We start from the raw sequence: 25,530 nt of genomic DNA on the forward strand, positions 1-25,530 counted from the left end.
TTCCCTCTGTGGTTGCTTTGAATTGTTTCTGTTTATCTTTTTTTTCTCAGCAATTTTAATGTGTGTGGTAGGCAGCATCCTAAGAAGACCCTATCGTTCCTAGTCTTTGATGTACAAACACATTCTCTCTGTTAGTCAGCTAAACACTCAGCCAGGGACTCCTGTGAGGGATTTTACAAATGTAATTAAGATATCATATTAGTTGATTTCTTATTTGTTGATTATATTAGTTATAAATTAGTTGACTGGTTCGTAGAGAGTTTATCCAGGTGGCTCTGACCTAATCATGTGCACCCCTTAAAAGCAGAGTGTTCTCCAGCTGATAGCAGAACAGGAAGTCAGAGATTTAAAGCACCAGAAAGGTTTGGTGCACTATTGCTTCCTTAAAAATTGAGGAGGCCATGTGACAAGAAATATGGGTGGTCTTTGGAGAGCACCTCCCAGCTGGCACCCAGCAAGGAAAAAAAGACCTCATTCAGTCCTGCTATCACAAGAAAACCAACAAAAAGAATGAGCTAAAGAACTTATTTCCCTAGGACCCTCAGACGAACACCCAGCTCAATAGACGCCTTGATTCTCATTGCCTTGTGATGCTCAGAGTAGAGAACCCAACTACACAGAACCGTGAGCTAGGAAATAGTTATGATTTTAAGCTGGCAAATTTGTGATGCCACAACAGAAAGTCAATACAGTATAATGTTCCTACATTAGGTTTTCTTCTCATTTTTTCTTCTTTTTCAGATGGATTCTCCCTCTGTTTCCCAGGCTAGAGTGCAGTGGCACAATCTCTGCTAACTGCAACCTCCACCTCCTGGGTTCAAACAATTTTCTCGCCTCAGCCTCCTGAGTAGCTGGGATTACAGGCCTGCATCACCACGCCCAGCTAATTTTTGTATTTTTAGTAGAGATGGGGTTTCCTCATGTTGGTCAGACTGGTCTCAAACTCCTGACCTCATAATCCACTCGCCTCAGCCTCCCAAAGTGCTGGAATTACAGGCGTGAGCCACATCACTCCCCGCATTATGTTTCTTTATAGTTTTTTCTGCTTAGAATTTGTTGAGGTTGTTGCATCTGAAGTACAATATCTTTTGATGATTTTAAGAAGACGATCAGACATTATTTTTTTCACATAGTAGTTCTTCTGTCTACTTTTTTTTTTAAATCTTTCTGGTTTTCAGGATAATATATATTAAATCTTTACCTTGTATCTTCTATGTCTTTTTCCCCCCTTCTAATTTTAAAATCTTTTTTCCCTCTACTTTATTCTCAATAGTTTCTTGTGATATATTTCATTTCCATATATACAATCTTCCGTTTAATCAACACATTTGATTCTTTGAGTAATAATTTGTCAACTTTAGAATTTCTACCTTTATATATTTTCCAGTTTTATGCTTATATTATTATTCTTATCTTTCATTCTATCAAGCACATAAATAAAGTTACCTGAAGTGTATGTGAGGTGTCCAATGTCTCTTCCCCTGTGTATTTGGCTCAATTGTTAGTTGTTTTTATTATCTAATGTTTACCGTTTTATGTGCTTTTTGTTTTGATTTTGTTTGGTTTTGCCCTCTTATCTCTTTGTGGGTCTAGTAATTTCTGTATGTGTGTCTAACATTTGTTTTTAAATATTTGTAGAAATAATTTTGAGAACTAGAATCATATTGTCCTTTTCCATAGCATATTTTTGTGTGCTTTCTTGAGGAACCTATTAATGCCTATAATTTAAGATTATCTTTATCTAACATCATAGATTTATATGTTCAAACAGTAGCTCTAGGTTACAGAACACCTATTCTGGTTGGCCCTTATTCTCAGATGACAGTTTTTTAAGTTCTCATCCTAAAGAAAGGCAGATCCACTAACCAGTCCTTCACCTTTGATAGAACCTGGACATCAATTTCTGTCACTTTAGTTTTTCAAATTTAGTAATTCAGAAGCCTCTCAGCACCTTGCCTTCTGAATTACTCACTCTAGCAACTATAAAAAAACCCTCAAATCTGGGTTAAATTTCCTGGTTCTTTCCCCTCACCCAATTCTGATCCAGTATTTTTTGCTATTTATTAGTTCACCAATACTATCAGATGACCTTAGTAATTCTATTTGTCAGGATTCTCTAGAGAAACAAAATAAGTAGGGTGTAGATAGACATTTATTGTAAGGAACTGGTTCATGTCATTACAGAGTATGAGAAATCTCAAGATCTGTAGGGTGAATAGGCAAGTCAGAGACCCAAGACAGCAGAAAGTATAGTTCCAGTATGAGTCCAAAGGCCTGAGAACTAGGAGATCCAATGTTGTAGTTCCAGTTCATTCCACTTGGACAGCTGGCATAGTTGAAACTCAAGAGTAGCCAAAATTTTAGTTCAACTCTGAATGCAGGGAAAAGCTAATGTCTCAGTCAAAAGGTAGTCAAGCAGGAAAAATGTTCTCTTATTCAAGGAAGAGTCAGCCTTTCAGTTCTATTCTGGCCTTCTATTGCATGAAACCCACTCACATTAGGGAGAGCAATCCGATTTATTCACTCTAACAGTTTAAGTGTTAATCTCATCCAAAAACAGCCTCATAGGAACACCTAGAATAATATTTGACCAAACATGACCAAATACCTGAGCACCCCATAGGTCAGTCAAATACCCATAAATTAAATATCACAATAATTTTCCTTGGTTTTCTTTCTATACTAGAATCTGAAAGTAAACATGATTTAAAATTAAGCTGATATTTCTGTGCTTATGCAATATAATCCAAATTTTTTAGTATGTGAAGTTTGGAACAAATCTTATCCTAGTGAATTTCTCTGACTTTTTATTAATAATCCTACTTACACCATGGCCACCCCTTAATGCTTGGTTTTTCTGCATATTCCATGCAATTTTACAATTTCTTGTCATTATTAAATATTCTTCCTTCTTGACAGAGGGAAGAATATTCCACCTTATTACCCTGACAAAAGCCTACTTACACTATAAGGTCTCTTTCTCAATTTTTGCCCCCTTTATGGAAATTTTCTTCAACCCTCTCAAGTCCAGAGAATAAATACCATTTTCCTTTCTTTTCATGTTGCACATTTAGTGTGAGTGTGTGTAACAAGTTATGACACACATACACATATATATATAATGAAACATAAAAATAATAAATGATCATCTGGTAATTTGCTACCCACTTTAAACTAGACCACTATCAATCCACTGAAACTATCTATTGCTCTTATCTTATTTCACATCACTCTTGCCCTAGAGATAATCACCCTGACTTCCTTGTTCATCTTTTCCTTGATTTATGGTTGTTTTTTCTAAGTTTTCAGCCTTATACCATGCATTTATTTTAAGTTATCTTATTTAATATTATGTTTATATCACGGCTCTATAATGGTGCATGTAGCTGAAGTTGATTTATTTGCTCTACTGTATACTTTTTCATGGTGATGAAAGAGTGCAATTAATTTGTCTAACTTCTTGTTAATGAAGATTTTATTCATACTCTCTCATTTTTGATAATAAACACATGGGTGCGGGATATTTTGGTATAGATCCAGCATATCTTGGGTTAGAATATTCCAGATACAAGAGATTCTCATATGAAGGACTTTCTCTAGAGTTTATGGCGAGAATTGAAATTAAGTCTTAGTGTGTACCTGTGTTCAATTTTAGGTAGTAGCCGATTGTTTCAGATTCTTATTGTCCTAGTTCGCACTCACACAAACCAAATAAGTTCTCAATATTTTATGTCATTATCAACTTTGATATTTTAAGACTCTTAAACTTTTACCAATCTGGATCATAAGAATAGGAACATGTATTAATTTCCCTTGATCTGATTACTAATAAAGTTAAACATCTTTTTAAATGTTCACTCAGAAGTTGTTTTCTCTTTCTAAAAATGCTTTTTTAAGTCTTTGGCAATTTATCTGAAGGTTTGTTTATTTTTTGGTTGACTTATGAGTTCCTTTTATATTTTTGTACCAAATATTTATCAATATTATGCATTGCCAATATTTTCTCCTGCTTTGTAGCTTATGTTTTCAGAGTCTTTGTGGTACTCTGTGTACAACAGAATTTTAGTTTTCTAATGTGTTCTAATTTTACTATCTTTTTTATATTTCACACTTTTGTTATTAGTAAATTCTTTCTCATCCTGAGGTCATGAAGTTATTTTTTAAAATATTTTATTCTATTTGTTTTAATTTCCTCATCTTTTTCCCTATATATTTACTAAATCTCAAAAACGTTTTATTCATTTTCATTAAGTAATGAATTTATTTTTGTCTATGGTTTGGTTAATTTATCAACACCCTTACATGAATGGAACTTCCTTTCCTCAGTCATCTAACATATCCGTCATACGTTAGGTTTCCATATAGGCATGGGTTTTTCTAGTCTTTGTATTTTGTTTTGCTTATGCTAAAACTTCATGGCCTTTACTTTAGGTTTTAATAGGCATAAATATAGGGAGATATCTGGTAAACATCACAAACCTTCCACCTATTCTTCTTTAGGAGAATCTTGGTTCTTCTTAGGCCTTTGCTTTTAAATATCAACATTTAAAATCAACTAAATAAATTTCTTAGAAACTTTGTGGGATAGTGATTTAAAATCATGGCAGGCACAGTGCATCAACCAAATAATCCATATACTCTCTATTACAGTCTGAATGTTTGTGTCTCCCCAAAATTCATATGTCAAAACCAGTCCCCAAGGTGATGTTAGTAAAGGACAGGACCTTTGGAACGTAATTAGGCCTTGAGGGGAGAGTCCTCATGACTAGTGCCCTTTATAAAAGGAGCCCTTGAGAGCTCTGTGTCCCTTCTACAACGTGAATACACAGCAGGAAGGCACCATCTATAAAACGGAAAAAAAGCCCTCACTGGACACTCAGTCTACCTTGGTCTTGAACTTCCCGGCTTCCAGAATCATGAGAAGTAAATTTTTGTTGTATATAAGCTACCTGGTTTATAGAATATTGTTATAGCAGCCCAAATGGACTAAGACACTCTCATTTTAGGGAGCAGGGCAGAGTCTGTAAGATAAAGTATTGCTTGATACTTCTGGATGAAGTATTTGAGAATGGGTGTGATTTCTTCACATTCTCTTCCCCAGACTTAGTGACAAGGTTTTGTGTGGGAGATGGAAGAGTGTTACAAAATGGAGAGAGTTTGAATCCTTAAAGATGAAATTAGAAGGATGATTTTACTCTATTGGGAGACCATTACTCTCCATTGGCCTCTTGCATTTTTGCATGTTTGAAGAGCAGAGGCATTGATTGCCTTTGTTTGGACTATATTTCCAAGGACTGTGTATGGCAAACAACATTAGAGGACAGAGATACTCTCATGCTGTATCACAGGCCAGGCATGCTTATTCTCCAGTATAAGATTCAGGTTTTCTAACTCAGGGTTCCTCCCTGTTATGCAGCTCCCTTAGTATGAGATGTTACCTGGCCTTCTTTGAGTTGTCCTGGGGAAGTGGGGCAATAAGAACTAAACAAACATGATGTGCATGCTGCTTGCTGCCATGAGGAATAAAGTTCTTTTTTTTCTGATACATCGGCCTAATTTATAGCTTGCAAGTAGCGTAAAATATACCTTTGACACTCTTGACCTACTGAATTCAATATTATGTGATGAAGAAGTAAATATATCTTGTGTTACGACACTGGAACTTGAAGCATTTTTATGTTACTGAAAGCTTAGCCCAAACTCATATAAAAGAGCATAAAATCCTATTTTGTTTTTCCCATGTGGAATTTATTTTTCTTGTCTTCCAGTATTGTTTAGGGTCTCTAGTATGGTGTTAAATAAAAGTGGGACAGGGGGTACACTTTTTCCTAATTCTAAGAGGATTGTTTATAAAATTCTTCCATTAAAATAATATATGCTGTAGGTCTTAATAGAAATATCTATTAGCAATATCTATTAGAATAGAAATATCTGTTCTTAGCAAGTGAATGGAATTTTCTTCTAAATTTAATTAAGAGTTTTTTTAATCATGAAAAGGTAATTGCAGTTTATCAGAATCTTTTAAAGCTCTCATTGAGATGATTATACATGTTTTATCCATTAATATGTTACATATTTTCCAATGTTAATTGACCTTTGCATCCTAGGAAAAAACAAACTAGGTCATGATGCACTATCATTTATGTACATCAGTGGATTTCTTTTGATTATAATTTGTTTGGATCATTTCATAAATATTTATGAATAAAATTTGCTTGCACAAAATTGTTTGTCTATCTTTTGCAGAATAATGATGGCTTCTTAAGGTAGGACCATATCTTATTCGTTTTTATATCTTTAATGCTTAGTAAAATGTCTGGCACACATATTGTACTAATAAATGGTTTTCCCAAATGCACAATTGAGCATTTATATCCTAATGCAGAAATGCACTCACAGATGGATTTTCAGTATTCTCAACTTTAAATGAGATAGAAAATATTTATCAAATTTCTATAGTGACTTTTCCAACTCTCTATTTGCTCATACCACAGATGTGAAAGAATTTTAACACCTGGCCATACTAGACTCTTTAAATTCTACCCCCAAAATCTTATTCTCATACCTGCACTTCATCTATTTCCATTCTCCCACTAACACAGAATAATTCACTATCACCTCCTACTTGAGCTACTGTAAACGTATTCTAATTGGCTTCTCTAATTTTTAAATGTTTTCACCCCCCACTCCATTACCTCATGTGATTATCATACATAAAATGTCAAAATGATCTTAATCAAAGCCTAGTAAGGTTTTTATCCCTCCATACTCCACTTAAAACCTGTCAATTGTTTCCCCTACACTTGGGAATAACTCCTTAAATATTCCACTGACTTGTAAACCACTACATACCCGCATAACCTCCTGCCTACCTCTACCACCCCCTCTCACACCTCTCTTGTCTGGTTCACTACCTGACAGACACACTGACCCACTTTCAATTAAAACTTCCCCCTTGGCTCTTTGCCTATCAGACAGACTGGTGGTTTAAACCTTAGATTACTCTTTAGATTTCTAGGTCCAAATTAGCATACTCTCTCTTTTTTTTTTTTTTTCCTAATTTTATTATTATAATCATTTGTATTTGCACATATCTAGTTTTTAGTAATTTTTTCTGTTTACATGATTGACATCATAAATATAGAAAGCATGTCAATTTTGCCTACCATTGTGTATTCAGCTTATAGTTGAATGCCTTGAAGTTTTATATCATCAATATATTTTGTGAATGAAAGAAGGAGAATGTATAACATGTGTCTTAAAACTTTTCATTAGTTTTGCTCTAGTTACTTCTCTTTGAAGATAGACCAACAAGCAAATAACTGAAAAAGGGGTTTTGCTACTTATAAAGATACAATTTGTAAATGAGACACAAAAGCTAAATAGAGAAATGACTAACTGAAATTCATTAAAATTATGGATGTATAAACTAAGCCACATTGATAAATGCAGAGTATTTACACAATATAAATGTAGCAGATGTCTCTCCTATGGTCTAAGCTTTATTTGCAGCTCAATCTGGACGTATCTGGAGATAATTGGCACCTGTCCAACTGAAATCTCTTTGCATAAATTACCTAGGATTTTGTGGGAGATAACTCAATCTATTTTTAAAAAAATACTCAGATGTGCTTGACTTAATGTCAAATTTTTAGTCTTAAGCCAGGCTAGGTGACTTTGAAGAAAACATAGTGCCTGACATTTAGATTTGTCTCTTGGTCCTGAACCCTTACATTGAAAGACCAGCCTCGTGCTGTTATATTTGAAAATTTAAAGAGTCTTCTATTAAAACGTTTGTATTTCTATTTTAAACACTGATTTGATTATTCTCCTGTAGCGTGCATTGTCAAATGCAGCCCAGAAGACAGAGAAGGCAAATCAACTAGGGAGACAGGACCATAGCATGAGCACAGAGCATCTGGCAGAAAAATCTACTCTCCCACCTCCCATGGTCCCAGGCTTCCTCATAGATCAGGTATGTAGAGACTGGACAGCTGCATGGTCTTGGCAGAGCTAAATGGGGCTCACTTTTTGGCTTCAGCCTGGAGCTGCATACTATTGCATACTACTCCTGCTTTTTTGTTTTTTGTTTTTCTATTTTTTTTGAGATGAGGTCTCACTCTGTCACTCAGGCTGGAGTGCAGTGGTGCCATCATGGCTCATTGCAACCTCAACATCCCAGGCTCAAGTGATCCTCCCAGCTAAGCCTCCCAAGTAGCTGGTTCCACAGACACGTAACTCCACACCTGGCTAATTTTCGTATTTTTGTAGAGACAGGTTTTCACCATGTTGCCCAACTGGTCTTAAACTCCTAGGCTTAAGAGATCCACCCGCCTTGACCTCCCAAAGTTCTGAGATTACAGGTGTGAGCCATTGTGGTCAGCCTAGAAAATTGTATGAAACAAAAAAATTTAATCATAACATGTCTCCATCTCCTCAGCCACCTTCACTCATCCCCTATGTCTCTGACTTGACCAGTCATTATATTTCTAAACTCCCTCTAATCAACAACTAATTACACCTCACTTGTTCATAGATGATGATCTTTTCTTCTTACATGACCAAATCTCAGACTGCTTGTGACTATAAAGTTCTTCCAACTTGAAGGGCACTTTGTCTCTGAAGGCTGTGATGAATGAAGACAGGAAACCACAGAGCTTGCCTGGTAATTTGGTGTTTGTGTAAAATACAGTGAACCCTAATAATGCATCAGTGAGCACGCAGGAGCCACAGCAAAAAGCAATAGGGTTGGTGGTGCCGAGGGGTCATGATCTGTCTATGTCCAATGGGGCTGGAAAAAAGAATTGAAAGAAAATCAAAGTTGCCACATCATTACTGAAAATAGTCTGTGAGCATATGTGAAACAGACTTCAGAGAATCTGAAATATTAAGGGTAGAATGAAGAAAAAAAGCAAAATGGGAATTATATATAATTATATATGTATAACTACATCAACCACAGATATAAGAGAAATAACATTAGCTATAGTTTTATATAGAGTAGTTTTTCATGGTTTCATATATATATATTCAATTTAATCTTCTCATATTTATGTTTTAATTTAATTGAATAAGATTTATTTTATCATTAAAAGGGATATGCACATATTAATATTTAATAAAATATATATTTTTAAATCTCCAATATACAACCTTGAATATTTCCCCACTTTGAAGATAAAAAGAAAAGTTTATCGCTGCTGTTGGAAAAATGAGTCAATCATGGAGAAAACAGCTAAGCAGCTGAGGCTATGGATCTAACGAGGGCCTTTTTCTAAGGTGAATGCAATGTTATCAAAAACGAGTAACACCCTGGTGTCAGGCAGTCTGAAAGAATATTAGGAGACTGACAGTTGGTACTAGAAATGAAGTATCTATGAATTGGCTAAGCTGGATTCAATCAGAAAGTATATATCTCTAAAGTGGTTACATAAATGGAACCTTTATCTAAAGTAAGGGGTTTGTAGGTTTGCTACAGAGAAAAGGGAAAAAAGGATGGTTGAACATGTGCTATGAACAGAGAGACTGAATAGAGTTTGAAAAAAGTGTTATGATATGCTGCCAATACTTTACCAAACAAGTCAGATTTTGTGGACAAATATTTAATTTAATAGAGAGTTTATTTGTTGTCTCAGTCCATTTGTGCTGCTATAACAAAATACCATGGACTCACTAGCTTATAAAGAACAGAGATTTATTTCTTACAGTTCTGGAGGTTGAGAAGTCTGAGACGGAGGCAGATTTGGTGCCTGGTGAGGGCCTACTTTCTGGTTCATAGTTGTTAGTGGCTCCTTCTTGTGTCTTTGCATGGTAAATAGGAAGCTCTGGTCTCTTCAGCTCTTTATAAGGGCAGTAATCCCATTCATCAGGGCTCCACCCTTATGACTGAATAATCTCTCAAGAGCCCCTCTTCCTAATGCCATCACATTGGGAATTAGGCTTCAACATACGAATTTTAGGGGTATACAAACATATGACCCATAATACTTGTTAACATTTGATAATGCCCTTCCAACAAATTCAGCAAATTAGGTGCTAGTTTATACACTATTCCTATTGAAAATAAATGAAATACAGTTTCATTTCCTCCTCCCCAATCTTATTATACATAGTTACTTAACCAGACCACTTTATTAAAGTGGTTTATACTTGTTCCTAATTGGTATCATTGTATAGAGCTGAAAACAGGAAACAGTCTCAGAAAATATTGAAGACAATAATAAATATACGGGACAGTATCATCAATTCCCGGTATTCTTTATGTAAATAATTATCCTTAATAATGTTTCTTTAGTAACTGAGATAAATGAGTACTTAACTCAATAATTTTATCCTACAAAATAATAGTGGATAATACAAAGACTGAGTTATAGTATCTCCCTCCCACAAATTTCCGTAAGTAAAGCCTTTGTCCATAATATGTCAAGTCAGCCCTTCCTCCCTTTTGACACCTGTCTGAACATACATAATCTCAAAGTGTAAATAGAAAATAATTCAATTCTTATATATTTTTGAAAAGCAAAAATGATTATTTAAAATCTCATGGTAATACATGGTAAGCTAAGGCGGAAGATAGAAATACAGATAAAAAATAAAGTTTTGATGAGGCTATGTAGAATGTTCAAGTGGAAATGGAATAATTGTACTTTCTATCTGAATTGCAAGATGGAAACATTTCTATGCCAAATGTGGGAATCATCTGGGAGAGTAATATGCATACTAAACTAAAATTTAAAAATCCCAAACCAGATTCTAGTTAATTAAAAGGCAGATATCCACATTCTAACCAGATACAAAGAGAAACAAGGATCCAAAGATACAATGCATATGTTAAGTGTCTTCTCTTTCATGCACACCAAGAGTACGGAGAATCCTAATAGGAATCAAGGCAACTTCTTTCCAGATGTTGAAGCAGTGTTCTTCATTTTAGGGGTTCCTTCGCATATGAACCAAAATGAAAGGTATATCAGTGGAACACTCATCCTAAGTCTAATTGGAGTGATAGCCATTAGCTTCACAGTCTCAATAACATAAACCAGGGCTATTTATCAGGACTTTGCTGAAACTTGAATCACTTCTAGAATGTTCATAGCCCATTGGTGAGAAAATAGATGTGTAGTTTGAACAAATAAGTTGTAACTGCAGGAATATTCCAAGTATTCTGAAGAATCTGCACAAGAAACATGCACTGTAAAATGGCAAGACAGATACTTAATACTTTGACCACAACCTGCTAATTTTTGTTTTATTATTATACTTTAAGATCTAGGGTATATGTGCACAATGTACAGATTTGTTACATATGTATACTTGTGCCATGTTGGTGTACTGCACACATCAACTCATCAGCACCCATCAACTCATCATTTACATCAGGTATAACTCCCAATGCCATCCTTCCCCCCTCCCCCCCCATAATAGGCCCCGGTGTGTGATGTTCCCCTTCCAGAGTCCAAGCGATCTCATTGTTCAATTCCCACCAATGAGTGAGAATATGCAGTGTTTGATTTTCTGTTCTTGCGATAGTTTGCTAAGAATGATGGTTTCCAGCTGCATCTATGTCCTTACAAAGGACACGAATTCATCCTTTTATATGGCTGCATAGTATTCCACGGTGTATATGTGCCACATTTTCTTAATCCAGTCTGTCACTGATGGACATTTGGGTTGATTCCAAGTCTTTGCTATTGTGAATAGTGCCGCAATAAACGTACTTGTGCATGTGTCTTTATAGCAGCATGATTTATAATCCTTTGGGTATATACCCAGTAATGGGATGGCTGGGTCATATGGTATTTCTAGTTCTAGATCCTAGAGGAATCGCCATACTGTTTTCCACAATGGTTGAAGCAGTTTACAATCCCACCAACAATGTAAAAATGTTCCTATTTCTCCACATCCTCAGAAACCTGTTGTTTCCTGACTTTTTAGTGATTGCCATTCTAACTAGTGTGAGATGGTATCTCATTGTGGTTTTGATATGCATTTCTCTGATGGCCAGTGATGATGAGCATTTTTTCATGTGTCTGTTGGCTGTATGCATGTCTTCTTTTGAGAAATGTCTGTTCATATCCTTTGCCCACTTTTTGATGGGGTTGTTTGTTTTTTTTCTCGTAAATTTGTTTGAGTTCTTTGTATCAATATCATGAAAATGGCCATACTGCCCAAGGTAATTTATAGATTCAATGCCATTCCCATCAAACTACCAATGACTTTCTTCACAGAATTGGAAAAAACTGCTTTAAAGTTCATATGGAACCACAAAAGAGCCTGCATTGCCAAGACAATCCTAAGTCAAAAGAACAAAGTTGGAGGCATCACACTACCTGACTTCAAACTATACTACAAGGCTACAGTAACCAAAACAGCATGGTACTGGTACGAAAACAGAGATATAGACCAATGCAACAGAGCAGAACCCTCAGAAATAATACCACACATCTACAGCCATCTGATCTTTGACAAACCTGACAAAAACAAGAAATGGGGAAAGGATTCCCTATTTAATAAATTGTGCTGGGAAAATTGTCTAGCCATAAGTAGAAAGCTGAAACTGGATCCTTTCCTTACTCCTTATACAAAAATTAATCCAAGATGGATTAGAGACTTAAATGTTAGACCTAAAATCATAAAAACCCTAGAAGAAAACCTAGGTAATACCATTCAGGACATAGGCATGGGCAAGGGCTTCATATCTAAAACACCAAAAGCAACGGCAACAAAAGCCAAAATTGACAAATGAAATCTAATTAAACTAAAGAGCTTCTGCAAAGCAAAAGAAACTACCATAAGAGTGAATAAGTAACCTACAGAATGGGAGAAAATTTTTGCAATCTACTCATCCGACAAAGGGCTAATATTCAACCTGCTCAATTTTTAAAATCATTTGTTTATGAAATGTCCAGATGCTATCCATTGATTTCATAAAAGATGTTTTGCTATTTTTTCAGCTACTTTGCAGGTTAGCATTTGTAAGAAGAAAACAGACAGACAGACTAACCACATTAAGAAGGGCAAATACAAGATAGGCAAATTTTGAATTATTTGACATGTTATAGTAAATATTTCATGCTCATAACATCAGTTTGGTTTTCTGAAAAGCACCTCCACCACACAAACTTCTCAGTATATACATTCTTCCTCTTAAACTGTGAAGATTAAATTGATGTTTTTGTGTATGTGTATATGTTGATAGCCAAGGAACCCATAAAATAACAATAGTAAGAATTTTGAATGTTAAGAATAGAAATAATTATAATTTCATAATTAAGATTTAACTTAGAAAAATAACTTCAAAATTAGGGAAATATTCTAAGTATAGTAAACAAAAATCAAAGAGAAAAATACTTAAAGGAGAAATCTAGACAATTTTGATGAATTTGACCTCTATCTTCTCCAAAATGCAAATGCTTTAAGAATCGGGTAGGTAATACTCAGGTGAAATAGACAAGGAGAAGATTATGGAAAACGGACAGTGTGGGAAGAGACAGGCTAGTATGGTGAATTCAAAAGAACTTACCTCATTCAAAAGAGGAAAATTGTTTCTAGTGAATTTTAGTCATGCAGAAATGAGAAATCACCCTTCTAATTTTTCAGTATAATTTATAACATAAATTTTCATATAAAATGTCCATATTCAAAATACTGGCTTTAGAAAGTGAGCACTCTGCAACCAAGTTCGAACAATTTTCTGAGCCAAATTTTGCCCTTCAGCCACTGTTTGTTACCCCTGCATGAAAATGGAGACATGCATCAGGATAAATAGCTAATGCATGCGGGGCTTCATATCTAGGTGATGGGTTGATAGGTGCAGCGAACCACCATGGCACACGTTTACCTATGTAACAAACCTGCAAGTTCTGTATATGTATCCTGGAACTTAAAATAAAATAAAATTTGAAAAAAAATCCTGATAGACTTGCTCAACGTAGGGTAGCCACAAACCTTCAGCTTGTGAAAAAGACAATATCTCCAAAGTAAAATAAAGTGCAATGAAACAAACAATAAAAAGAAAATGGAGACAAGCAAACCCATTTAGAGAAAGAATTGAAGTAAGATGAGTAAAAATCTTAAGACTAGTCAAAGAGAACTGGATATAAATAATCATGAATCCACAATTAACTTCTAATAGAATAACATAAAATATAAACTCTAGCCATCAGTAGTGAACACATATTCTTAATATTTTCTTTTCTTTTGTTGTATCTACAAATATTTTAATACACAATATACAATAATATAAATATTTATTTACTATTAAAAAGTTAAACAGTTTCTTATATATGTAACGATTTTATTTACATTAACAAGTCACAAGGATAGATCAGAGACTCTGACTATACTTTCTGAAAACTATTTTTAGTCAGGAACAACCATGTTATTCTCTCAAGAATCTTGTAAGAGTATATTTATAAAGAAGATTTTAAATAGTATTTATCATGATGTACGCATGCTTAAAATATTGTCTCAATAATTACTGTTAACATTTAAAATGGAATATGTAACTCCCTTCATAAACCACCAAAGACTTGGATCAATATCTTAAAATTACAACTATTAGGTAAATCCTTTTAAATATTAATAGCTTAGTTATAAATGCAATTTCATAGTAATTTTGCATTTATTTTACCTATACGGTTTTGTTTAATCCTCACAACTACCGCATTTTGATGATATGATTACAAATAAATTGAGTTATGAATTAATAAATGAGTTCTCTAAATTCACAAACTAGGGCTCAAATGAAAGTTTCTGACTGCCACTCTTTTTGTAATATTTCACAATGCTATGAAGCCCAGCTGGAGACTTTGAAGTTACATATAGGATTATGTGGTAATGCAAGAGAAAAAGAATAAGTATTCATAAGTCATTTGCATTTATTGTCTGGCATAATATTTAAACAGCAACACTGAATCATCTTCAGATGTAGAGAAAGTATAAATAATAAATAAATATATTAATAAAGAATGTTCTATAACAGGAATTGAAGGGTTTTAGTAAGGCAAATTGCATGCAAAAAATCTCATGAAGCCCAAGAAAAACATGTCTATCATAGATAAAGGCATTTTGATGAGGAAACCCATTGTTGGAATGTGATTGTTATCTTGGCTTTGTAACCCCCTGTACCTCATCGCTGCAATACCACAGGGAAAGTTCATGTGGAAATAAGAGGCAATAGAGCACTGTAGGGAATTTTGGTGAGCCAGTAATTAATGCCAATCTGCCTGGGCTTTGAACCAATCCAGAAATAACACAAGAAGTAAAACAGAAGAGGACCATCATCGCAATTACTGATAAAGTATGTGACTTTATTTTAAGATAATTTGGTCCCCCAACTCCCTGTCCTCCCAAAAAATAAAATTAGAGTAACTTACTCCCTAAACCTGTTTGTACTAGACCAGGTTAGGGCCAGTCTCTCTTTTTAGGGACTTTATTCCTGACATTCTTTTAAACATTGAGAAAACAATAAAATTTGCTTCCCACAGGTAGGTCACTCCAAGGAAAAGGAGAGAGATTAAGTCATTTTTCACCAAGGAGGAATGAGTGTGTGAGTAAGAGGGGTAGTTGGGGGTAAACCAGCTACCATGCTGTGAAAACACTCAAGCAGCATCACTGAAGGACCTGCATGGAGAAAAATTGAGGTCCCCACTCAACTAGCAAGTACCATGTTACCAGTCATGCATATGAGTTACATTGGAAGTGAATCAGCAGCTCCCTTCCAGCCTTCAGATGACTATAGCAGCAGTTGACATTAAACGACAATCTCACAAGACACACCCAGGTTAGAATCTCTCTGCTGACTCAATCTCAAGTTCCACAGGAATCATGATAAATATAAATGATTATTATGATTTAAGTCATTAAATTGTAGAGTAATTTTAATGCAGCATTAGATGACTAATATGGGTTGATATGTTGTTTTCTAATACATATTTCCTCTCAGTTATAGCTAGCTATTATTAAATAACTTAAAAATAGTACCAATTCTATATAGAAAATATTCTAAGCTATTTATGCATATAAATGTGAATATAAGTATAGATACATAAATTCATTTAATCATTAATTCAAATCTGCTATTACCTCCATCTTATAAATGTAGAATCTGGGACACAGAGAGTAACTTGGCCAAGATCACACAGGTAGAAATGATCAGAACTGGGATGCATTTTCTTAACCACTAAGCTATATTACCTCTTTGTCCACAAAAAGGAAGAAATAAATCACTGTCTCTGAGCCTAGGATGGAGTGGAGAACTCACCGTGCTAAATGTTCCCTTTCTTCTGTCTTTGCATCTAACTACCTGAACTTGCCTAGCAATACCTGAATTATTCTCAAAATGCACATGCTTGTGGTGTATCAGGACTGACAGAGGAGTGATACAGTGGAGGAAGATTACTAATTATTCCTAATTATACCAGATGGGTACAGAGGACAGGAAGACCCTGAAAGGGGAAGACAAACTTTTCCTTCACAATGTCAAAATGTTTTCTTGACACAAGAAAGAAAGGGCTATTGTATTGACTTTTATTATATTCAATTTCCAACCTCATGACTCCTCTACACTTGGTCACTCAGTGATTCAGCAAGATATTGGCTTCTTGAAATGGGTGGTTAATCCTTTCAAGCTGTATATTTTTGCGTTTCTATTTAAAGATCTAGCCTACAGCATTTTGAGAGTTACAACCCAGAAAATAGAGAACTTTGATTTAATTATTTGGTAATGTTCTCAGGTATAGTTGGCTTTTTTGATGAAAAAAAAACCTTGGTTTAATTAACAAACTGTGAAAAGAGCTGTCATATTAACCACTTACTGTTTTCTAAACATCTTATTTAATGTCATATAAAATGTGCACATGCAATTTCTGTCAAGATGAAAAAAATAAAGCAAATAATTCATTTAAAAAAAAAAAGAAATTAGTATTTATGATTAAGCATGAGCAAGTCCTCTATTATAATGAATTGAAATCCCATCTCTGTGCATTTCACCATAAGAAGAATGAGTCAAGGGTAATGCATATATTTTATAATCTTATTTTATTCTATAAAATAAGCTATTTTTAAAAGGCATCAAGATTGTAAAGTCTACAGACCCAGATTAAAAGTCCAATTCCGTCATGTATTACTTAAACACTATGTGTAGCTGTTATTGTTCATAACTATTTACTCCCTTCGTATAAGAGGATTACATTCCCAATGATTCCCAACAGTTGTATTGCCTACTGTAGGAAAAGTATAAATGCTCACCTCACTGACACTGAGCTTGACCATGTGACTTGCTTTGGCCAATGGAATGAGCAGATAAGACATTTGCCAAGTTTGAGCAGAAGTTTCAAAAGTCATTTTCTACAAGCTGACTTCCTCTTTTCCCTCTGAAATGAGGATTGCATGTTCCAAATAGAGGCTGATTCTTCATACTGGGTTCTTGAATAAGTAGTTGGCTCACACAAATGAACATATAATGTGAATAAGAAAATAGTTCTCACTGGAAGTCACTGAGTTTGTGTTTTAAACACATGAACACACATGGTAAGAAAACGTTATATTACTCTCTGTTTATAAAAGCTTAACAGTAACTTCAGTCTTAGTATCACTCTGAGCATTAAATACATGCTCGGGAAATGGTAGATTATCTACCTGAAAACTTCCATATGGCCTTCATAAAAAATTGCAGTAACTCAAGTAAAGACTTCTTATTTTACTCGGCATAAGATTGCTCTGATTTTGAAAGGTATCTTGAGTTCATATAAATGAATTCCAATTATGGCCTTGTCACTAACCTCTATCATTGACTCTCTTTGTGCATCAGTTGTCACATATATGAGATGGAGGCAATTATACCAATCCTACCTCCCATCAGGGTTAGTGAATGGCTTAAGTGAGAGGGCAGATGATAAACTTCTGAGAGCAGCTCTGATATAGAAGAGAAAGCATGGATCTAAGTAATGGTACTAGTCCTAAATTTGAGGTCTGATTCCACTTTTTACCAGAGGTATGAAAATAAGTATATTTCAGCATCTATGAGTCAATAAATTTATTTATCTAAACACAGGTTGTTGACTCACAGGTTGAGTCAAATAAGATGACGTGATTTATTATGTAAATATGAATTATTGGTCTTATCATCAACACAACTTTATTCTAGTATCTTAAAGAAAACATGATGATCTATTTTCCTACCACTACCATCCTGTTTCTGTTACTATAGCCTTGAAATATACAATTTGAGGTCAGGTAATATGATGACTCTATGTTTTTTTCTTTTTGCTTAGGACTACTTAGACTATTTAAGCGTTTTTCATTTCCATATGGATTTTAGGATTTTTTTTTTCTAATTCTGTGAAAAATGATATTATTATTTTGATAGGAATTGTTTTTAATCTGTATATTCCTTTCGGCAGTATGGTTAACAATACTAATCCTTTCAATCCATAAGTATGGGATTTTTAAAATATGTGTCCTCTACAATTTCTTTTATCAGAGTTTTGTAGTGTCTCTCATAGAAATCTTTCACCTTCTTGGTTAAATATATTCCAGCAATAAAGCCACACACAGCCAACTGATCTTTGACAACGTTGACAAAAACGTACATTACAGAAAGGGCACCCTTTTCAATAAATGGTGCTGAGAATATTGGATAGTCATATGCAGAATAATACAATTTGAATCCTATTTTTTTCACCTTATGCAAAAATCAACTCAAGATGGATTAAAGTCTTAAATGTAAGACTTGAAACTATAAATATCCTAGAAGAAAACCTAGGGAAAGTTCTTCTTGACATTAACATCAGCAAAGAATTCATGAAGCAAAAGCAGAGGCAACAAAACCAAAAATAGACAAATGGGATTTGTTAAACTAAAAAGCTTCTGCATAGAAATAACTAACAGAGTAAACAGACAACATGAAGAATAAGAAAAACATTTGCAAACTACACATCCAACAAGAGATTAATATCCAGCATAGACAAGGAACTGAAACAACTCAACAACAAACAAATAATCCCATTAAAAAGTGAGCAAAGAAGATGAATAGATATTTTTCAAAAGAATACATACAAATGGCCAACAAGCCTAAGAAAAAATGCACATTATTGCTAATCATTAGAGCAATGCAAATTAAAAACACAATGGGATATTAAACTTATATCAATCAGAATGTTATTATTAAAATGAGTAATAATAACAGATGTTTACAGAGAAAATTACAGCGAAAAGAAGTCATACCCTTTTGATGGGAATGTAAATTAGTACAACCTCAATGGGAAACAGTAGTGAGATATCTCAAAGAATTAAAAAATGTGCTATTGTTTGATCCAGCAATCCTACTACTGTATATTTACCCAAAGGAAAAGAAATCATTATATCAAAAGGATACCTGTACTCGTGTGTTTACTGCAGCACTATACACAATAGCAAATGTGTGGAATAAACTAAAGTGCCTATCAACAGCTTGGATTAAAACTGTGGTACATATGCACAGTGGAATACTAATCAGCCACTACAAATTTTGAAACCACGTATTTTGCAGCACCAAGATCTCTGAAAAAGCACTTTAAACAAACAAAGATCAAAAAAGACAAAGAAGGGTATTATATAATGGTAAAGGGATCAATTCAACAAGAAGAGCTAACTAACCTAAATATATATGCACCCAATACAGGAGCACCCAGATTCATAAAACAAGTTCTTAGAGACCTGCAAAGAGACTTAGACTCCTACACAATAATAGTGTTAGACTGTAACACCCCACTGTCAATATTAGACAATAAGTTCGAAAATTAATAAGGATATTCAGGACTTGAGCACAGCTCTGGATCAAATGGACCTAATAGATGTCTACAGAACTCTCCATGCCAAATCAACAGAATAAACATTCTTCTTAGTGTCACATGGCAATTATTCTAAAATCAACCACATAATTGGAAGTAAAACATTCCTCAGCAAATGCAAAAGAACTGAAATCATAACAGTCTCTCAGACCACAGTGCAATCAAATTAGAACTCAGGATTCAGAAACTCACTCAAAACCACACAACTACATGGAAATTGACCAACCTGCTCCTGAATGACTCCTGGGTAAATAATGAAATTAAGGCATAAATAAAGAAGTTATTTGAAATCAATGAGAAATATGTAGCATTAAATGCCTACATCAGAAAGCTAGAAAGATCTCAAACTGACACCCTAACACACTTAAAAGAGCTAAAGATGCAGGAGCAAACAATTTCAAAAGCTTGAAGAAGACAAGAAATAATTAAGATCAGAGCAGAACTGAAGAAGATGGAAACACGAAAAACCCTTCAAAAAAATCAATAAATTCAGGATTTGGTTTTTTTTTTGAAAAAATTAACAAAATAGACCACTAGAAAGACTAATAAAGAAGAAAAGAGAGAAGAATCAAATAAACACAATAAAAATTGTAAAGGGGATATCACCACTGACTCCACACAAGTACGAACTATCATCAAAGCATATTATAAACACCTCTATGCGAATAAACTGGAACATCTAGAAGAAACGGATGAATTCCTGGACATATACATCCTCCCAGACTAAGCCAGGAAGAAGTTGAATCCCTGAATAGATCAATAAAACGTTCTGAAATGGAGACAGTAATTAATAGCCTACCAACCATAAAAAGCCGAGAATTAGATGAATTCACAAACAAATTCTACCAGAGGTTCAAAGAAAGCTGATACCTTTCCTTCTGAAACTATTCCAAACAATTGAAAAGGAGGGACTCCTCCCTAACTCATTTTATGAGGCTAGCATTATCCTGATACCAAAACCTGGCAGAGACACAATAACAACAAAAAAATAAAACTTCATGCCAATATCTCTAATGAATATCAATGCAAAAATCCTCAATAAAAACTGGCAAACTGAACCCAGCAGCACATCAAAAAGTTTACCCACCACGATCATGTTGGCTTCATCCCTGGGATGTAAGCCTGCTTCAACATATGCAACTCAATAAACTTAATCCATCACATAAAAAGAACCAATGACAAAAATCGCATGATTATCTCAATAGATACAGAAAAGACTTTTGATAAAATTCAACATTACTTTATGTCAAAAACTAGTCAATAAACTAGTTATTGATGGAACATATCTCTAAACAATAAGAGCTACATATGACAAACCCACAGCCAATATCATACTGAACTGGCAAAAGCTGGAAGCACTCCCTTTGAAAACCAGCACAAGACAAGGATACCCTCTCTCTCCACTCCTATTCAAAATAGTATTGGAAGTTCTGGCCAGGGCAATCAGGCAAGAAAAAGAAATAAAGTGTATTCAAATAGGAAGAGAAAAAGTCAAATTGTATCTGTTTGCACACAACATGATTCTACATTTAGAAAGTCACATTGTCTCAGCCCCAAAACTCCTCAAGCTGATAAGCAACTTTGGCAAAGTCTCAGGATACAAAATCAATGTGCAAAAATCACAAGCATTCCTATATACCAACAATAGATCATCAGAGAGCCACATCATGAATTAACTTTCATTCATAATTGCTAAAAAGAGAATAAAATGTCTAGGAATACAGTTAACAAGGGATGTAAAGGACCTCTTCAAGAACTACACACCCCTGCTCAAGGAAATAAGAGAGAACACAAACAAACAAACAAAATTCTATCCTCATGGATAGGAAGAATCAATATCATGAAAATGGCCATACTGCCCAAAGTAATTTATAGATTCAATGCTATTCCCATCAAAATACCATTGACATTCTTCACAGAAATAGAAAAAAATAAACTATTTTAAAAATCATATGGAAGCATACGGAACCAAAAAAGAGCCCAAATAGACAAGACAATCCTAAGCCAAAAGAACAAAGCTGGGGGCATCATGTTACCTGACTTCAAGCTATACTACAAGGCTATGGTAACCAAAACAGCATGGTACTGGTAGCAAAACAAACATATAGACCAATGGAACAGAACATAGACCTCAGACATAAGACCACACATCTACAACCATCTGATCTTCGACAAATCTAACAAAAACAAGAAATGGGGAAAGGATTCCCTGTTTGATATATGGTGCTGGGAAAACTGGCTAGCCATACGCAGATAACTGAAACTAGACCCATTCATTATACCTTATACAGAAATTAACTCAAGATGGATTAAAGGCTTAAGTGTAAAACCTAATACCATAAAAACTCTAGAAGAAATCCTAGGCAGTATCATTCAGGACATAGACATGGGCAAAGACTTCATGACAAAAATGCCAAAAGCAATTGCAACAAAAACCAAAATTGACAAATGGGATTTAACTAAACTAAAGAGCTTTTGCATAGCAAAACAAACTATCACCAGAGTGAACAAGCAACCTACTGAATAGGAGAAAACTTTTTGTAATCTATCCATCTGACAAAGTTGTAATATCCAGAATCTACAGGAACTTAAGGAAATTTAAAAGAAAAAATACCTCATTAAAAAGTGGGCAAAGAATATGAGCAGACACTTCCCAAAAGAAGACATGTATGTGACCAACAAACATATGATAAAAAGCTCAACATCACTGGTCATTACAGAAATGCAAATAAAAACCACAACGAGATACCATCTCATGCCAGTCAGAATGGCATTTATTAAAATATCAAGAGGCAATAGATGCAGACGAGACTGTGGAGAAATAAAGAATGCTTTTACACTGTTGGTGGGAATGTAAATTAGTTCATTTATTGTGGAAGACAGTGTGACGATTCCTCAAGGATCTGGAACAAGAAATACCATTTGACCCAGCAATCCCACTATTGGGTATACACCCAAAGGAATATAAATCATTCTACTATAAAGATACATGCACACATATGTTTATTGCAGCACTGTTTACAATAGCAAAGACTGGGAACCAACCCAAAAGGCCTATCAATGCTAGATTGGATAAAGAAAAGGTGGTATATATGTACCGTGGAATACTATGTAGTCATAACAAGGAATGAGATCATGACTTTTGCAGAGACATGGATGAAGCTGAAAGCCATCATTCTCAGCAACCTAACACAGGAACAGAAAGCCAACACCACATGTTCCCATTCATAAGTGGGAGTTGAACAATGAGAACACACGGACACAGGGAGGGGAACAACACACTCCAGGGCCAGTTGGTGGGTGGGGGGCAAAGAGGGAGAGCATTATGACAAATAGCTAATGCATGCAGGGCTGACAACCTAGTTGACATGTTGATAGGTACAGCAAACCACCATTGTACACGTATACCTATGTAACAAACCTACACGTTCTGCACTTGTATCCCGGAACTTAGTAAATTTTTTTTTAAAGTTATACATTTATTCAATAAAACGAGTACCAATGCACACAATCAGTATTTTGAACACTTTCATTGTCTTTATCCACTCATCCATTGCCAACTATTGTTATCAAACTTGAAATCAAACTAGATCTGGATCCTGATGCTTTCTATTTTGGGTGATCCCACCCATCCTCCCCAACCCCACACATCTATTACTAAGTTCTAATTTCTTTGTGGATTTCAATAAGAGTTTTGCTGGCACATAAATTAAGCACATGCTGATCTGAACAAGTCCATTAGCACTCAGCCAAACAAAAATATATAATAGGTTTGAGACTGTGGTCCTCATATGAGAACATAACCAATAATTTTATCATCTTCTTACTAATTTGTGATTGGCAATTCCATCCATTATTTAGCTATAAGGAGAGAAAATCAGCGTTCATAATAATCTCCAAATTGTATTTGAAGTATTATAAAGTTTTACATGTGATTTCTATTTATAATTAGTTAGGATTGTGTAAAGCTGCAATAAAAATAGTTTACTCTTTTGGATCTTGTACACATCTTGAATACAACTTATTATAAAGTGAAAATTTGGGTAATCAAAAGTTGTTTATATCAACAACAATCATAAAGAAAAAAACAAATTCAAGACTAATTTTTCTTTAATCTGATCTATATAGCCCCTCACCCTTTTTTTTTTTTTTTTTTTTTTTTTTTTTTGCCAGACAACCATGTATTTCTCTAGAAGGACCATAAGTATGTGATGGTAACAGTTTAAAAATGCAGTGTTCTGTTTTCTTTTACACCTCCCTTCACTATACACACACACACAAACACACATGCACACACACATATACACTCTAGAGACAAGGTGGGCCTCTAAAAATTACGTGATAATCGTCCCTATTTTCTAAGAAATACACTTTCATTTGACCCAAGACATTGTGTTATTTTGAGCTTTCTATTATCTTTATCCTACTATCCACTCTCAACTATTTTCATCAAACCTCAAAGCCCAACTAGATCTGGATCCAGGCGCTGGGTATTACGGGTTTTATGGGTGACATTTTTCTTTCTTTTTTTTTCCCTGACTATTACAAAGCTCTAATTCATTGTGAATTTCAATGAGAGTTTTCTTGGCAGAGAAAAGAAGCACCTGCTGATTTTTCTGCTTTATCGAGAAACACCTGCTGCTTTATCAAGAGTGAGTAGAGGTAAGCTGCAGTATGTATCTGATTATCAATGCACCCCTAGTAGATAATTAAGAAGTTTCCCTTCACTTAGGCACACATTCATTTTTGCAGTCAATAAATATCTATTGAGTATCCAAAAAGAAAAGGTGTTAGGTACTGAGATAGTCAATGAAACATACATGCCATTCACAAACATCAGGAAATCCGATGAATACTGTAAGAATATATATATTTTTTTAATCTGGGGAGGGGGACATCAAGTTGAATAGCATGATTCTTTCTGTTAAATGGTTTGTAATCTAGTGCAAATGAAGTTTTGTGGAAGTAAAAGTCAGGACAAGGAGTAAGACAAATTCTTAATAAATACGATAAAAAAAGGAAATGTGGTGTCATACTAAAGAAATGGTTAAGAAATTTAAGCTCAGAAAGAGGTGAGAGTATTTTTTTTTTGAATAGATGATCACTATCATTATTTCAAAAGATAATGGAGGCAGCATTATATAAGTTAAATTACAGATGAGAAAGATTGCTCAATAGAGGAGAAATAATACAGAGAAAATGTAGACAGGGTATAACATGTTATCAGACATAAGAAGGGAGAGAATTCTATATGCATGTTGTGAGTTTGTGTGTATGCACAAAGGTTCACATGCCTGTCTCCTCAAGAGCATGTTCTGGCAAAGTGATTACCAGCTCTAATAGGTGGGTTAAAATTCCAGCTCCTTTACTCACTGGCTGTATCACTTTGGCAAGTGGTTTATCATCATTCTGGTTCTTATTCCTCTTGTGCAATCTCAAGTTTAGAGGAATGTTATAAGAATTAAATTTTATAATGCATGAAAGCACTAGGTTCAATCCTATAATGAGGTCAATATTCAAAAAGTCTTTTAAAAATAATCTGTTCCAAAATAAAAAAATAATAAAATACAACTTTAGAGGAGTAATTATTGATATGATTACTGTATCACTTTAGCATTGTCTTACTAAGAACACTGAATAGATGAAGTAGAAATTTTTTTTACCTCTTCCTATTTTGAAACAATAAAAATACTAGTAAATT

This window comes from Chlorocebus sabaeus, chromosome 24 (genome assembly GCF_047675955.1).
Source record: "Chlorocebus sabaeus isolate Y175 chromosome 24, mChlSab1.0.hap1, whole genome shotgun sequence".
Lineage (NCBI taxonomy): Eukaryota > Metazoa > Chordata > Mammalia > Primates > Cercopithecidae > Chlorocebus > Chlorocebus sabaeus.